Consider the following 16,961-nt stretch of genomic DNA (forward strand, 5'->3'; position numbering starts at 1 on the left):
TTGAAGTCACCAAGAAGGACGAAAGTAGTAGGGACATTAGAGGCAGGAAGGGCCGTATGCAAAAGTGGGATGCTGGTTTTGGAGTCGGAGGGAGTCCAGTAGCAGTTTAAAATCGTGATACGGTGACCCTGATAGGTGGAGTGTGTCAGGACATGCTCTTTCGTCCCGGAGTTGAGGTGGGATGTATCTTCCTGAATGGTGGGTATCGTGCGCCGTATGTATGTAACCGTCAAAATCGGCGGAGGAGGGGGCGTTTGATGTCCTTTTCTCTTCATGACTATACTTGGCTGAGTAAAATGGTCGTAACCTGGCAGAGAAAAGGCACCGTGCGTTTCCTGCAGTGCGATGACGTCTGGGTTAACGCCAGTAATCCGCATGTGTTGCAAGAGGGCATTTTTCTTGCGACGAAAACCGCGGCAGTTCCACTGCCAAATAATTAGAGGGTTTTGGGGTGGGGATGTGTGTCGCATGATATCACTCATCATGCCGGTCTTCCTCCATTGTGTCGAGGTTAGGCACTAGAGGGGCGCTTGCGCGCTTTCGAGGGGGAGCATTGGAGTCTGCGTCGGGAGAGGGTGGGGCAGATGACGCGAGGGAGAGGAGATGGTGCTCTAGTTGCTCGACGCGAGCCGTCAGTTGTTGTAAGGCCAATAGGACGGGAGCAAGGGATTGCTGTATGAGAGCAATAGCGTTGTCGGTAGGGAGGGGTGAAAGTGGAGTAGGTGTGGAGGGACGTGAGTAAAACCGGTTTTGGAAGGACGGGGGAGGGGGTGCGATGGATGTGGGAGATGGACCGCTCACCTGGTGACTTGGTGGAGTCTGTGACTGCATCACGGAAGCTTGCGGTTTAGTAGAGGAGGTGGAGGTGCTGGTTGCCGCACCAGAAGTGGTGGACGGTGGCCGCTTGGCAGAGGGCTTGGTTCGAGATTGACTTCTTTGCGCGGTCTCGTGCCCCGGGCTGTTGCTGCTGCTGCTGCAGGAGAGCTGAAGGGCCTCGTAGCGGTTCGAGGTAGGCAGGGGCGGCCAGATGGTCGCGTCGGCTTTAGGGGGTGGAGGGGCGGCGCGGGCGCGATGGCGTCGTTGGGCACGGTGCCACTTTAGGACTGCAGCGTCGGCGTCTTTCCTTGCGGGGCATTCAGGATGAGACGGTGTGTGGTCGCCCTTGCAGTTCCAGCAGTGTGGTTCACATTCGTGTGGGGTAGTCGTTGGGTCTTGGTCAGGAGGAAACGGTTGGCTGCAAATCGAGCACCGAACAAGGCTGGGCTTGTTAGGACAGACGTCGGCACGGTGTCCTATGGCGTGACAATGCGTGCATTGTTTGCTGTGCGGCTTTTGCGGGTAAACGCGGTACACTCCGCTGTAGAAGACGGCATAGCGTGGTAGACGGGGCCCTTCGACGGTGAGCAGAAGTGTGTTGGTACGTCCGAGACGGCGGGCGCTTAGGAGTCGGGTGCCGTCAACACGAAGGTTAGCGGCAAAGTCTTCTTCGGTAAAGTCCATGGTGATGCCGTGTATAACACCACGGGCGTTAAGGGGGTCGTTAGCTACGTACGAGGTGACTTCGTACTGTGTGTTGTTCAGTGAAACTTGCTTGAGTTCGAGCAGCTTGTCAGCAGCGGCTGGGCGGTGGGTATCGATGGCCAGGATGTTTTGCGAGGTGCGGAGTTTGATGTAGGTATTGTCACGTTCAGCCTTGGTTAGGCGGGCGGAATCCATGACGGACCGACAGAGCACAGGGAATAAAGTGTTGCCGAGGTTGAGGTGGTTCGCAAATTTCATGACGATCGTGGCTGCGGTGGCTTGCCGGGGCGCCGCGGGAGCACAGTGCTTGTGATTCAGCGCCTGGGCTGCTGACTGGCTAGGCGAGCTCCCCGCCGTTCCGGCTGCGAGCATGCTGGCGAGCGCGGGGGGCGTTGCCCCGGCGGTGCAGATGTAGTCTTGGCTTAGCGCGCCCGGCGTGGGCGGCCAGCCAGATGCTGATGTGCCAAAAAACGGCGCAGAACGCTTGGAATTTTGATTACCAGGCGTACAGGCCATGAAGTAGCGCTCCTGTAGAACGGTTGGTGGCGATCCGAGGTCAGGAACCTGGACGTAGACGTGATTTTGCTGGAGCTCGGTGTGCGCACAGCCGATCACGGTGGCGCTGGTGGCGCCCTCCGAGCTGACGAAATGCCATACTGTGCACGCACGAGGAGCAGCGACGTCACATGGCGCAGAGCTGGCGCGCCGCCGCCGTCGCTGCGCGGGTGCCTCAGAGGCACCGCCACCGCTCTCGCCAGTTGCGCATGAGCAGTAGCGGCTCATATCTAGCGTGCCGGGGCCGCCGCCACTGCCGCGCGCTATCCATCGCCCCCCTCTCTCTCTCCCCTCGTTGCTTTCGCAATCCTCCAGAGCTAAACCACTGCCAATTTTTTTTCTTCACTCAAGGCAGGGGACGCTACATGGCGGTTCAAGCAAGCGGACGCGCGTTGCATTGGTTCCGCACATTTGGACCAAATTCGACCGGACCACATCATTCTCGCCCCCGGATTTTCTTCGGAAAAGAAAGATATCAAGTGCTGGATCCCCAGGATAGAAATGTCAAGCGTTACGACCACTTTACGGCTTTCTACCGGACTTGAAAGTTATCAAGCGGGCGCCGGCCGGCTAACCCTAACGGGCCACCCAGCTCGACATCGTGAGAGCATGGGCCGCTAACCTTGTCGAGGACGCCGACGCCGAGCATCGACGCCGTTTCAACGACGGACCATATGGCGGGACACAGCCAAGACAACGATGTGCCACTACAATCACCAAACGTCCTTCTCAACGAATTCCAAGAGATGGATGAAGACGACTTTGGAGACGCCGACTTGGGAAGTGAGGACGAGATCCCGTTCGACTCCTCGTCGAAGACAGCCGGGTACAACAACGATGCCAGCTGGGAGCTTGCACAATCCAAGCGCCAAAGAAAGCTTCAAAGGCGAAAAGAACGCAAAGGCACGGGAACCCGCCCGGCCGCCAAACCTCACGATGGAAAATTACCGGGTGATGCGACCGGCTGCAACAAGAATGGATCAAGGAAGCAGAGCAGGCCTAGGCGCAGAATGCCGCCACTCCCCAGAAGCGACTACAAGATCATTATTCGACCTAAGAAAGGACTCATGGTGAAGTCCCTCACCACCCACCAAGTAGCGCGCGCCATTGTCATGGCGTGCGGCCAGCAATGCAAGTACGAGGACCTACTTGTAAGGCTTCGCACCGGATCCAATATCATTATCGTTAGCACCCCGCACGAGCAAACGGCTCAGCTAGTGCGGCACATTACCCGTCTCAAATTCGACGGAAAAACTTATGATGTAAACGCTTAAGTGGCAGCACCGGAAGACGTCCTGCGCGGGGTGATCCACGGTCTGGACCCAGGTACCCCTCCTTATGAACTCAAAGCACACTTACGAGTCAGAACTCAAGGAGTGACCATACTTCAGGCAAGGATGCTCGGAAAATCCAAGACGGCAGTGCTCACGTTCGACGGCCCAGTCTTGCCGAAATTCGTCATATATTACGGAGGAGAAGTACCATGCTACCAATACCGCCCCACTAGGCAAGTGTGTTACGTCTGCTTCCAGAAAGGACACCGCTCCGACGTGTGCCCCACACCGAACATTTTTGTGCGGACTGTGCGGAGTTTCGAACCCACCCGACGACCACGAGTGCGCGCCCAAGTGCATAATCTGTGGCGAGGCACACCGGACCGGATCCAAGGAGTGCCGAGAGAGATTGAAAAAAGCGAGGCCAAAACCCACAGGAGGAAGAGGACGGAGCGACCAACGCGGGCGACCACCTAAACGATGGCTCAGCTCAGAGGGAGAGACATCGAGGAGACGATTGAGGTCCAACTCCTTCCCGCCTCTACCACCAGCCGGCCCACAGGAGGGGGAGAAGCAAGAGAACAAGAAAAAGAAGAAGCTTTCCCCGACAAGCGGCACCAAGGTGAGCTGGGCTTCTACCACTGCTTCGCACTCGGTAGGAAAGGGTAGTGGCGTAAACAACACAAACAATAAAGACAGTCGCGTCACAGAACCGAAGGACGCGAACAGCGATGCGCTCAGACGCGAGCTAGAACTCGCTCGAATCAAACAAAACGAGCTCGAACGCAAAGTTGAGGAACTCATAAAAACACTAAAGGAACAACAGCGGGAACTCGACACGACTAGAGCCCTTCCAAAACGACAACCACAGGCATCGAACGAAGGAGACCTTGAAACACGAATGCAACAGATGATGCAGCAGATGATGCAGGATAAGATGCAGCAAATCCAATCGCAAATGCAACAGATGCAAGTACAACTCCAAGGGCAGATCTCAGAGATCAGAAGCGCTTTTCGAAAACAAAAACATACCGAAAACATTAGGGAAAGGGCGTACAACCGCCCAGCGCTGACAGCTTTCGCAAGCGAACAAGGCAACAGCAGTAACACGTAAACATGATCAATACGTATCGGCAAGAACAAGAATACTTAGATATTTGGCAATGGAACTGCAGAGGCTACCGCAAAACGCAGGCCCTCTTAAAACAATATATAAACACACAACTCACACGAGGTTTACGAGAGTCAAAACGAAGGTAAAGCAGCCGTCCTAGTCAGCAAAACCATTACCGCCATCAGGAAAGATACCATCGCCGACACCGACATGAACACGCGCTTGTTGAAGTCATTCCGAAAAAGCAGAAAGGAAAGCAGCACGTTCTTACTGAACGTGTACAGCCCGCCGAGACAAAGAAAAGCCAAACTCTTCGAACTGTTTTATGTAGCGCAGAAGCTGGCCAAAGAAAATGCATTCATCATCGTAGGAGATTTCAACGCCATGGACAGGAGTTTGGGATACCAGAAACAAGACATCAAGGGAAGAAAATTCGTGGAAGTAGCGGAATACTTTGGCTGCAGTCTAATCACAGATCCTGGGACCCCCACGAGAATCGGAAATAGCGTGAGCATGGACACAGGCCGGGCCTCACCTTCGTAAGGAAGAGCAGGGAGTCATAGTGGGAAAACATAATGGAAAATCTAGGCAGCGATCACTTTATCCTCCGGACACGAATAGCATCCGACACTATAAGACGCCAGATTGGACAGGCGAAAATCACTGACTGGAACGCGTTTCACGGGGCTTGCAACAAATCTGAAGGCGGTATCCAATCACTGGAGGAATGGAGCGGGATGCTGAGAGAAACGCGACAACGATGCACAAAAAGTCTAAGGAGAACGACAGCAACGCCCGAAGTAGACACCCACCTCCTGAGACTATGGAAAGAGAGACGCAGTCTCACCAAAAGATGGCGGAAGCAAAAACACAACAGGAAACTAAAAATAAAGATGGCAGAAATTACGGCAAAGGCGGAAGAATACGCGATGCAACTCGCGAAAAAAAATTGGGAACAACTCAGCGACTCTCTTAGGGGAACTCTAGGCACGGCCAGAACCTGGAATCTCATAAGAGCACTAATCGATCCGACCAAAGTAAAATCAGAAAACAATAAAGCCATCCATAAGTTCATCCACTCCTTCGAGGGATCAGACATCGCCCTACTGGAGAAGGCACGAGAAAAATGTTTCGGCGATCACAACCCCCCGCGGTACCAAGGAACGTATCGAGGAGCTGAAAATGAGAAACTTGACCGCCCCATAACTATGGAAGAGGTTTACGCGGCCATAAGAAACGCCACCAGAAACAAGGCAGACGGAGCGGACAGAATCGACAACGCCCTAATCCGCAACCTGAGCAACGACCTCATACAAGAGCTCGTCAGCTTTCTTAACAAACATTGGGAGGCGGAGACGGTTGCCGAAGATTGGAAACACGCCGAAGTAATAATGATACCTAAACCTGGTAAAAAGCTACAAATTCAAAACCTCAGGCCCATATCACTCACGTCGTGCCTTGGCAAGCTTTACGAACGGGTTGTAACTTTAAGAGTACAAAATTACATGGAAGATAACGACTGTGTACCACACACACCATGTTCGGCTTCAGAGCGAAGCTCTCGACGCAGGACGTTCTCCTCCAAATACAAGATGTCCTGCGAAACGTACCTCGGACGGGAGAATATGTCATAATGGCCCTTGACATCAAGGGGGCATTTGATAACGTCAGCGATCCTGACGGGCCTAGACAACCTGGATTGCGGACGCAGAATCCACGGCTTCGTCAAAGCCTTCCTGTCCGATAGAACTGCCACCATCGGCATAGGAGACCTTCGATCGGACAAAATTCGCACTCTAAAGAAGGGAACACCCCAAGGGTCAGTTATCTCACCCCTACTCTTCAACATAGCTATGATAGGCCTAGCTCGAAAACTAGAGAACATCGAAGGCATCAGGCGTGCAATGTATGCTGACGATATAACAGTCTGGACAAACACTGGCTGTCTCGGAGAGAAGGAAGAAAGGCTACAGCAAGCGGCCTCTTGTGTAGAGCAACACCTCGCAGAAAGAGGACTCGCATGCTCGACCGAGAAATCGGAACAGCTGAGAGTCTGGAGAGGCAAGCAAAACCGAACCGTCCCAACCAACGAGGACCTAAAACTGAACGTCTACCTAGAAGGGACGCCCATACCCGAAAAGACAAAAATAAGAATTTTGGGCATGTGGGTTCAATCCAACCAGCGCAGTACTCACACTTTTACCCTACCGAAAGCAACAACGCTACAAGTCGCACGCATGATCACCCGCATCACCAACAGGCGACATGGCATGCGTGAAGAGGACACAATAAAACTAGTCATAAGCCTAGTAGTGAGTCGAATGACGTACAGCCTACCCTATCAGTGCCTCAACAAAAACGAAATACAAGTGGATGCCCTGCTACGCAAAGCGTATAATACAGCGCTCCGACTACCACGCAACACTTGTACAGAAAAACTCATGGCTCTGGGATTACATAACACCTTTGAGGAGCTACGAGAGGCGCAGCTTGAGTCGCAAGAACTCGGGCTTTGCAAACAACGACTGTAAGAGCGCTCCTGCAGAGGCTCGGATACCGCGAGCAGATGCAATAAATGTCGAGGACGGCAACGATCCCCGACGAGCTTCGCAAGACCCTTAAGGTAGCGCCAATACCAAAAAACATGGATCCCAACCTCCATCGAGGCAGAAGAGAAGCGAGGGCCGAATTCATCGAGAAAACATACGCTCCTCAAGCCACGACCGTGTATGCAGACGCGTCTTGGAGAGGAGGAGATACCACAATCGCTGTAGTGGCGGTGGTCGATTCGTCTTTATGCGAAATGACCAGCGCGTCTCTCCGAGGCTGCACAGCTGCAGAGTCCGAGGAAGTAGCCGTTGCTCTAACGGTGGCGGAGGGCTATAGAACCGGGCGGTCACTAACAATACTCACGGACGCTCAAACAGCCTGCCGAAATTACATGAATGGCAGGATAGGTCGTCACGCGCTCCGTACACTCCTCGCAGCGAGCGACAGAATTAAAAACCAGGAAGAACAAAATGGCAAGATCCCACACAAAATTGTGTGGGTACCGGGGCACACGGGGGTGGCAGGGAACCAAGAGGCCGACAGGATAGCTCGAGGATACATTACTTTCCGAGCATCCGACGAGACCGCGGAACTCGCGCCAGCACCCAGGGAATACTCGGCCATACTACAAAACTATAGAGGCAGAAGAATGCTGTAGGGATCGGTGGTGTACGCGGGATCATCGGAACGCGGCTGGGGGCGCTCAAAGCGACGCGTCTCCTTTCTTGGAGCGCGCCGCTCGCGAACGCGCCGGGAAGTACGGGTGTCCCCCCCGCCCCGCGGTACCGATTCGCGCACGTGCTGGCACGAATGTGTATTTGTGTTTGTTTTTACTTTTATTTTGCAATGGAAAGGATATTTTGCCCTACGGAAGCTGGAGGGCTGGCCACGCTCTCCGTAAACCAATCATGTGAGCAGTGTAACATGATTGGAAGCTACCAAATGTGGGCCGGGCCTTGAGGTCTTTAAAACCGGGCTCCGGCGCCAGAAAACGGGTTCTGTGCTAAGGTGAGATGTTATGCATCTTCGGCTACGCCGAGTAGGCGCCTCCCCTAGTGTTAGCCAGTTCCGCCTTTTTGTTGTTGTGTATCTCTTTGCTGTTTAATTTGTCTGTAGTGTCTTATCTTGTATATGCTGTAAATATTTGTATATAAAACTTCTAGTATTCGCCTTACCCCTGTGTCTCAACTCATCACGAGAGCGTCTCTGACGGGGCACCCCTGGTGCGAAGATCAAGCTTCAGTCTTCAAGTAAACAAACCGTCTCCGGCGGGGCACCCCTGGTGCGAGGAAGAAGAACCTCTGAACTTTACTGGCGCAGTCGACGAGGATCCTGCGGCCATCGGAAGACGGCGCAGGAAAAAGACTGAAGGCAGGGAGAAAGGCGACGACAAGGCAACAGGTCAGCGTTCGAGAACGAATCTGCGGATAGACGGCGGCAAGTATGCAAGGACCACGGCCGTAGTCCAGCGACGCGGGGCTGCATCCGGTCAAGAAAAGCAGCGCGTCGAGAACGTGACGGTCACCGCCGGGTCACAGCAAGTGACGACAACGTGCACAGGACCAGCGGCGTGCGACAGCTCATCGCAGCGTCCGGTGAAAGTGGCGGTGGACTCCGACGCCAAGGAGCTGGCAATGCGGATCGACGGATCGAAACTGTGAGTTTCCTTCGTCGCATTGTTAGCGTCCCTGTGCATGTGTTCGAGCTGGTAGGACAGTTGGGGGATACAGACGGCGGTATGGAGAGTTATCCATGCCGGCCCACACTCGACGTGAGGTACCGAGTAGAATTGGCGAAGGCGCGGTTAGCTTATTTTCAGGCTGAACTTGCAAAAGTGAATGGAGGAAAGGCGCCGCTATGCGAGGAAAAACTTCCGGATTTGCAGGTGTTAGAAGCAAGGCGCCAGCAGCTAGAGCCCGAGCTGGCTAAGCTCAAAGAGTCTAGGAGAGCTAGTCAGCTAGCCACTGAGAACTGCTCCGAGTCCCGAGTGGAGAGGCCGCCAGTGCTGGAAGGCAAAGGCATATTCCTGTCAAGCACAGGTCAAGAAAACAGCCAGGCAGAAGTAAAAAGAGAGCCAGCTTTCCGCGAAACTGGAATCTCTCGTGAAGAAAGTATCGTGACGGAACGCAGCGTCGCTGTATTAGAGGCGGTGAACGCCCACTCCGACGATCCAGCTGCACAGGTTTGCTCTACCCCAAATGACACCAGGGACGCGGAAGCGAGTTCAGGAATAAAAGCTCGGTCTCAGGCAAGCTGCGAAAAATAGCAGTTGGTTCAGCGTGAAACGACCAGCGACGACAGACGTCAGATCGGCGAGCTAGTGGCAGCAGAAAGCTAACGTTGCCGCAGCGGCAGACTGTGTCGGGCAGGTGGCAGGAAGTGCCTCGTAGAGTTAGTGATGGCAGGAGCGTTCCATCCGAGCCAGAGAACGGAGGTGGGCCTGTTGCGCCTACCGGGCGGAGCGCCACGCCAATGTCGAACGCACCCGGTGGGCGTCCGACCAGATCCTTCGAGGAGAAGGAGATGCGTGACGACTTGACTCAAGGCAAATTCGGATCAAGTGAGTACGAGTCACCTCATACAGCCTCAGTGTCAGATGATGCCGTGAAGCCGGCAAGCGCCTATATGAAGTAGGGAGCGGCGAGTGTGTACTTGGAGGTGGTGAATTTGGTGCAACCCACCAACTTGGACGCCGTGTTACGGCGTACGGCAGGCATGCCACTGTGTGTATTTGAGTGTGCGTTTTGCTTATGTTTTCTTGGTGCCCCTAAGCATTTTGCGTAATGTTGTGTTGGTGCCCGTGTGCATTTTTTGCTTTTGGTTTTGTTGATGCCAGTGCTTGTGTAGCTGCGGTATGTCACCCGCAGGGTGGTTTCCTGACCGACACCGATCCCTTCTTTGTTGTAATTCTAAAAGTGGCATTTGAGCCCTTTGTAGAATCTTGGGAAGGGCGTGTAAGGGATCGGTAGTGTACGCGGGGTCATCGGAACGCGGCTGGGGGCGCTCAAAGCGACGCGTCTCCTTTCTTGGAACGCGCCGCTCGCGAACGCGCCGGGAAGTACGGGTGTCCCCCCCGCCCCGTGGTACCGATTCGCGCACGTGCGGGCACGAATGTGTATTTGTGTTTGTTTTACTTTTATTTTGCAATGGAAAGGACGTTTTGCCCTACGGAAGCTGGAGGGCTGGCCATGCTCTCGGTAAACCAATCATGTGAGCAGTGTAACATGATTGGAAGCTACCAAATGTGGGCCGGGCCTTGAGGTCTTTAAAACCGGGCTCCGGCGCCAGAAAACGGGTTCTGGGCTAAGGTGAGATGTTATGCATCTTCGGCTACGCCGAGTAGGCGCCTCCCCTAGTCTTAGCCAATTCAGCCTTTTTGTTGTTGTGTATCTCTTTGCTGTTTAATTTGTCTCTAGTGCCTTATCTTGTATATGCTGTAAATATTTGTATATAAAACTTCAAGTATTCGCCTTACCCCTGCGTCTCAACTCATCACGAGAGCGTCTCTGACGGGGCACCCCTGGTGCGAAGATCAAGCTTCAGTCTTCAAGTAAACAAACCGTCTGCGGCGGGGCACCCCTGGTGCGAGGAAGATAGGGAACCTGTGAAATTTACTATTTATTATTTAGCTCGCGTCCACGTCCCTGGTGTCATTTGGGATAGAGTTAACCTGTTCAGTTGGATCGTCGGAGTGCGCGTTCACCGCCTCTAATACCGCGACGCTTCTTTTCGTCACGATACTTTCAACTGCGATTCCAGCTTCGCAGAAATCTGGCTCACTTCTTACTTCAGCCTGGCTGTTTTCTTGACCTGTGCTTGACAGGCATATGCCTTTGCCTTCCAGTATTGGCGGCCTCTCTGCTCGGGACTCGGGGCAGTTCTCCCTGGCTAGTTGACTAGCTCTCCTTGACTCTTTGAGCTTAGCGAGCTCGAGCTCTAACTGCTGGCGCCTTGCTTCTAACGCCTGTAAATCCGGCAACTACCTAACTAACTAGAATCTAACTTTACTGGCGCAGTCGACAGGATCCTGCGGCCATCGGAAGACGGCGCAGGAAGAAGACTGAAGGCAGGGAGAAAGTCGACGACAAGGCAACAAGTCAGCGTTCGAGAACGGACCTGCGGAGAGACGGCGGCAAGTATGCAAGGACCACGGCAGTAGTCCAGCGACGCGGGACTGCATCCGGTCAAAAAAAGCAGCGCGTCGAGAACTTGACGGTCACCGGCGGGTCAGAGCAAGTGACGACAACGTGCACAGGACCAGCGGCGTGCGAACGCTCATCGCAGCGTCCGGTGAAAGTGGCGGTAACTCCGACGCCAAGGAGCTCCGGTACCCACAAAATTGTGTGGGTACCGGGGCACACGGGGGTGGCAGGGAACCAAGAGGCCGACAGGATAGCTCGAGGATAGATAATTTTCCGAGCATCCGACGAGACCGCGGAACTCGCGCCAGCACCCAGGGAATACTCGGCCATACTACAAAACTATAGAGGCAGAAGAATGCGATATCCCCCACCGCACAAATCTCTCAGCAGAGAGGAAGCTGTCACTTGGAGACAATTACAAACAGGCTCTTTCTCAAACCTACATATACTAAACAAAATGCACCCTACGATATACACGCACAAATGTCCCTGGTGCGACGAAAAACCTACGCTATACCACATCACATGGGCCTGCCAAACATAGACATGGTCCCCAAAATAGAAAACCCGAGTGCGGAGCATTGGGAGACTCTTCTGTCCAGCGACTGCTATGAAGACCAACAAGGTCTGGTACAGCGAGCTGAACGGGCGGCAGTGGCCAGCGGAGTCCTGTACTGAGGGCAACCGACCACTGATTAGAGGCGGATGACTTCGACAGAGAAGGCTCCTGGGGGTAGAACCAAGACGTCTCTGAAGATGCCCCCAAACCGCAGGAAAAACCATTAGTGTAAATAGTTTTCCCTTCCTTCACTCAAGGCAACTCGCGGTACGTTGAGCGACGAATCGAGAGCAGCGGTTCGGCGTACATTTTGCACGGTCGCCCACAGTCTGCGTGCTATTTCTTGTGAACTGCGTCGTCAATGGAAGCGAAATTAATAGTTTGTACGCAGTCCGATAAAGTTTAAATGCCATTTCTTTGCAGGCCTCTTAGAATGAGGGTGTTTTTAGCAGTACCGCTGTGACGTACTCCAGATGCCGTTGTTCTTCAATAGTATATAGTTTTCCGTTTAAACCTTTCCAAAAAATTTCTTCAGCGTCCTCTTTAGTGCTTAGCACTTATAGTGTACGTTCCCTGCTTTTAGCTGTTGTTTCATTGTCTGGATCCTGCGTTGTGGCAGGCTGCCACCGGGTAGGGGCCAATCTGCTGCCTGCCCACAATCCACACAAAACGAAACCCACAGAGAAAACAGACGTGTTGAACGAACACTATACTTGACCACTGGCCTTCATCTGGATCTCGTTCACCACGTCTGTTTTGTTCCGTGCGTACATACGGGTGTCCCAGCTAAATGTAACCAAACTTTTTAAAAAGGCGAAGTGTCCTAGTCCAGTGAAACAAACTCAGGGTTGTTCATAGTCGCGTGGCCCAGTCTTGAGTATTTTTTTCGCCCTTCAAAGTCAATTAATTAGTTCAGTGTAATTAGATATTTTTTAATTATTGACTTCAGGGAGAAAGTGTCAATGCAAAAGTTTTAGATCACCTCGAAAAACCGCTAGTAGTGCTGCTTCTGTCAAGTTACGGTTTACGTAGCTTCATATATTGGCCTTAAAAGAAAGTTGACACGTCACCAGATGCTCGCTCACTTCTCTGCCCCAATGTGCACCCAAAGTCTAATCGAGGAGAGGACTTCAGAAAAAATGGATTTTAGTCTTTAAGGCGCGTCTTGGGACGTTGAAGTGGCACAGTTGTCGTGTGGAAGCTTTTTTTTATTGTGCGGGTTATGGTTAAAGGACAGTAAAAAAACTACTTTACGTAAACATTACTTTGCTGCAAATGTCCCAGTAAGCTGTTTCTCAAAGCGATCTACAACTTTTCCATTGACACTTTATTCCTCAAGTCAATAATTAAAAAGTTAGTTAATTAAGCTTAACTAATTAGTCAACCTTGAAGAACGAAAAAAATACTGCAGACTAGGTCACGCGACACTAAACAACCCTCATTTGGTTTCAGAGAGCTAGGACACCCCGTGTTTTTTAAAAGCTTGGTTACATTTAGCTGGGCCCCTGGTATATGCAGGGTGTTTCATCTATGATTTTGTCCACTTTTTAAAAATATTCTTTTTAAGTTTGAAGAGCGATGTTTTCGGCATAGTTATTGTCAGCCGTGAAGTATATCAGAATACAGCTAAGACGTGCTAGCTAGCAGGCTGTTTAACTACTATTGAATAGTTAACTTTTAAAGCATTATTGTTAGGCTCGTAATTATTGAAACGCGTGAAGCCCGGAATAAGCTACATTCATGTCAGTTTTTCGAATTTCAAAAACACGGTGGTCCTCGGCGCTGCGGCGTAACAAATTCTTGCTACCTCGCGCCAAAATACATGCGCTTTCAAGAAGCTTGTGACGAAGCAATCTCTCCAGTGTATGCAAAATGTCGAAATAGCCAAAATTCGTTGGGCCATAGCGCCGAGCGTAACAGCGTTTTCGAAATTCTGAAAACTGTTATGGATATCACTTACGGTAGATTACACGCCTAATGGTAATAGTTAAAAGTTAACTATTCAGCATTAGTCAACCAGCCTGCTAGTTAGCACATCTTACCTGTATTCTGATGCACAACACCGCTCACAGTGCTATGCCGAAAAAAGCGCTGTCCTAACTCAAAACGCCTAATTTCAAAAATTGTGTGAAGTCTTAGGTACATTGTGACAAAGAAGAAGCTGCGAGCGCCAGAAGGCGGAGTGCCCGCGCTAGGCCAGCGGCCATTAAATCATCGTTTGTTCATGGTTCATCGTGCCTCACTCTTCGGCTGGCTGCCACGTAACATTTCGTGGAGCTTCCGGGGTACCACCGAACTCTCACCCTCCTAATCATAGTTCTCTGGAGCCCTGTGTCTGCCTCCTTCCGTTGGCGGCCGGTTCCTGATCAGCGTCGTCCGGCTGTGCCCCAGCCTGCTAGACCCGAACCGACCTCGGCGTTGCTCCCTCGCCCCGTGCCCACCGCCCCGACCACCCCCCACGAAGAAGTGGAATCGACGCCATGAGCCGACCTACCGACCCCACCGACCAGAGGCCCCGCCCACATATGAAGACACCGTCCCCTTCCGCGTCCAAGTGCCTAGGCCGTCCGCTCCTGGCGACCAGCGCTCGGAAGCTACGGAACGCGGACTCATTCGCTCATCTCTTTCATCTCGGCGGCCAGCGCTGCACCACCTTGACATCTCAGTTGTGCTGTCATCCCAAGCCTATCATCATTCCGACGCCACAAGACACATGACGCGGGATGAAACTTTGCCACATCGCCTCTGTTCCTTCCTCCTCCCCTCATCACGCCTTTGGCCAAACATACACATACCTGTAGTAAAGATGTGAAGAACACCATTTCTAAGTAATGTTAGGGCTCCCTCAACCGACATAATCGTCAGGGCCTTGCCTTAATCTAGGCTTGGAAGGTCGGTATCCCCTTTTTTATTATCTATAGCTCTTCACGGAAAAGAATACCGCCGTGAACATCCCTGGCTCCGAATGTCCGTCTGACGCATGTCCTTCCTTCAATCCTTCAATAAAATCAAGCACTTATCAGATCAGTAAAACACTCTCCGGGGAATGTTGGCACATAGCTGGCAGGAATAAAAGCGGAACAAGACGACACAAAGAAGGAGGAAAAACGACAGGACAGGCGCTAACTTGCAACCAGATCAAATCAAGAAAACGTATATTGACCAAGGCACCACGCGCTACGGACAACGAATTTATCGGAAACTCCACTGGAATGTCTGTGTGTGTGTGTGCGTGCGTGCGTGTGTGTGTGTTCCGGCGTTTAGTGCTATGCCCGAAGTACGGCCACTGGACACCCTTGTGGGGTATGATTCATCACGGGTCAAGCGGGTGTTTTTGTAAAGCTTTTTCCTCTGTCTTTGATCTTTTTTTTATAGGGGGGGGGGGGGGTTAACACAAGCGCATTCTCTAAGCCCTTCAGGAAACGTCAGTCAGTGAGTGTGTGTTCCAGTGTTTAGTGCTATGCCTGAAGCACAGCCACTGGACACCCTTGTGGAGTGTCATTCATCACGGGCCAAGCGGGCGTTTTTGTAAAGCTTTTTTTCTCTGTCTTTGATCTGTTTTTTATTATTGGGAGGGGGTTAACAAAAGCGCATTCTCTAAGCCCTTCAGGAAACGTCAGTAAGTGTGTGTGTGTGTGTGTGTGTGTGTGTGTGTGTGTGTGTGTGTGTGTGTGTGTGTGTGTGTGTGTGTGTGTGTGTGTGTACACAGACACGTGGCAAACTCCGATTAAGCTCGCAAAGCCGCCGCGGTGGCTCAGCGGTTATGGCGCTCTATTGCTGATCCGAACAACGCGGGTTCGATCCCGACCGCGACAGCCGAATTTGCATGGAGGCAAAATTATAGACGCCCGTGTACTGTGCGATGTCAGTGCATGTTAAAGAACCTCAGGCAGACGAAATTTCTGAAGCCCTTCCCTACGATGTCGTCATATCCTGAGTCACTCTGGAGCGTTAAAAACCACAAAAAAGAACAATATTCACGGGAGGTTGCTCGGGAAGAGCATCCTGCGTTTTGCATGTCCCACCGATTGCAGTACATGCATATCAGAGCAGTGTTACATTGCTTAACCGCTGTACCACTGCGCTAAGGTTGGCATAAGGAGTCCTATGGATCTGTCAATGCCAAATAGAGAATGACAAATTCCGCATATATGGGCATTAACCCATTATCCCATTATCGCTATCCGAACAACGTTTATCCCTGAACAGTGGGCCCGAACAGGGGAACCAAAGTAAAAACCGAAGTTCTAGCGCACCTATTAGGATATGGGGTAACTACGCAAATCGACCGTAAGTTTTCAGCAGCTTGGAGCTCGCGAGAACCCATGAAGGTCTCGCTTTTGTAAAACGCTTGTCTCGGCTGTGTGCTGCGCAAGAAAGTGATTGATTCTTTGGATGTTGCAACTCAATGTTCAAGAAGCGCTTCATTGCCGTCTCTGTATAGTATGGCTTCCAACAACCTGCTTGTTTTTTTTGACTAAGCAAACGGAGAAAATTCGTCAGCACAACACATCACTTGTTCGAAGTCCAGTGTCTAACGGAAACCCGTCTGGTCGGGATGGTACATGACGAATAGGAGGAATGAATACACTAACATGAGCCGCGATTCCCTATGTTCCTGGTATCAGCGAACCTTTGGCGCTCATATTACGGTCCTACGATGTAAAGACCGCGAATGTGCCATCTCAAAAACTGAGGAGACAGCTTGTGCAAGTCGAAGACAAGCTGAAGAATGAAAAGTTCCCAGGAGTTGTGTACTCGATCCCATGTGCGGACTGCCGATTTGTGTACATCGGCGAGTCAGGTGACTTTCAGCGAAGAATACGTTATCACCAAAATGACGTCAAAAACTGGGGCGCAGATCAAAATGCGCTTGCCGAGCATTCGGTCTCCTCCGCACACAATATAAACTGGGCAGAAGCACGTGTGATCAGAAAAAAAAGGGTCAGGAAATCACGGCTCTATTTGGAATTGCTGATTATTCAAACGAGAGCGCATACGCTTAATCGGAATGACGGAAATTTGTCCCCAATCTACGCCAGGTGCCTGGGTTCGCTCATGCGGCCTGTATAACTAAACGATGCAGCTAGGTTATGGCTTATTGTGAAGAAAGCTCCCGTGGGGGAGCCGAAACGCTATCCCATCCTTTCTTTTGGTCGGCGCCTTCTATTCGTCAGATCACTTGTTCCTTTCGCTTTCCCCTGCACACTAGTACCCTCCGCAAACGTCATATACCGTTCGAATGG

General features: G+C 51.9%; 1 protein-coding gene across 1 annotated transcript in view; it reads right to left on the reverse strand.

Annotated features, from left to right (window-relative positions):
• LOC149327615 (endothelin-converting enzyme 1-like) overlaps positions 1-16,961 on the reverse strand; it is a 58,301-nt gene that overhangs the window by 29,879 nt on the left and 11,461 nt on the right. The window lies entirely within an intron of this gene.

The sequence above is a fragment of the Amblyomma mixtum genome, chromosome 10 (genome assembly GCF_055824585.1).
Source record: "Amblyomma mixtum isolate Tamu chromosome 10, ASM5582458v1, whole genome shotgun sequence".
NCBI classification, from domain to species: Eukaryota; Metazoa; Arthropoda; class Arachnida; order Ixodida; family Ixodidae; genus Amblyomma; species Amblyomma mixtum.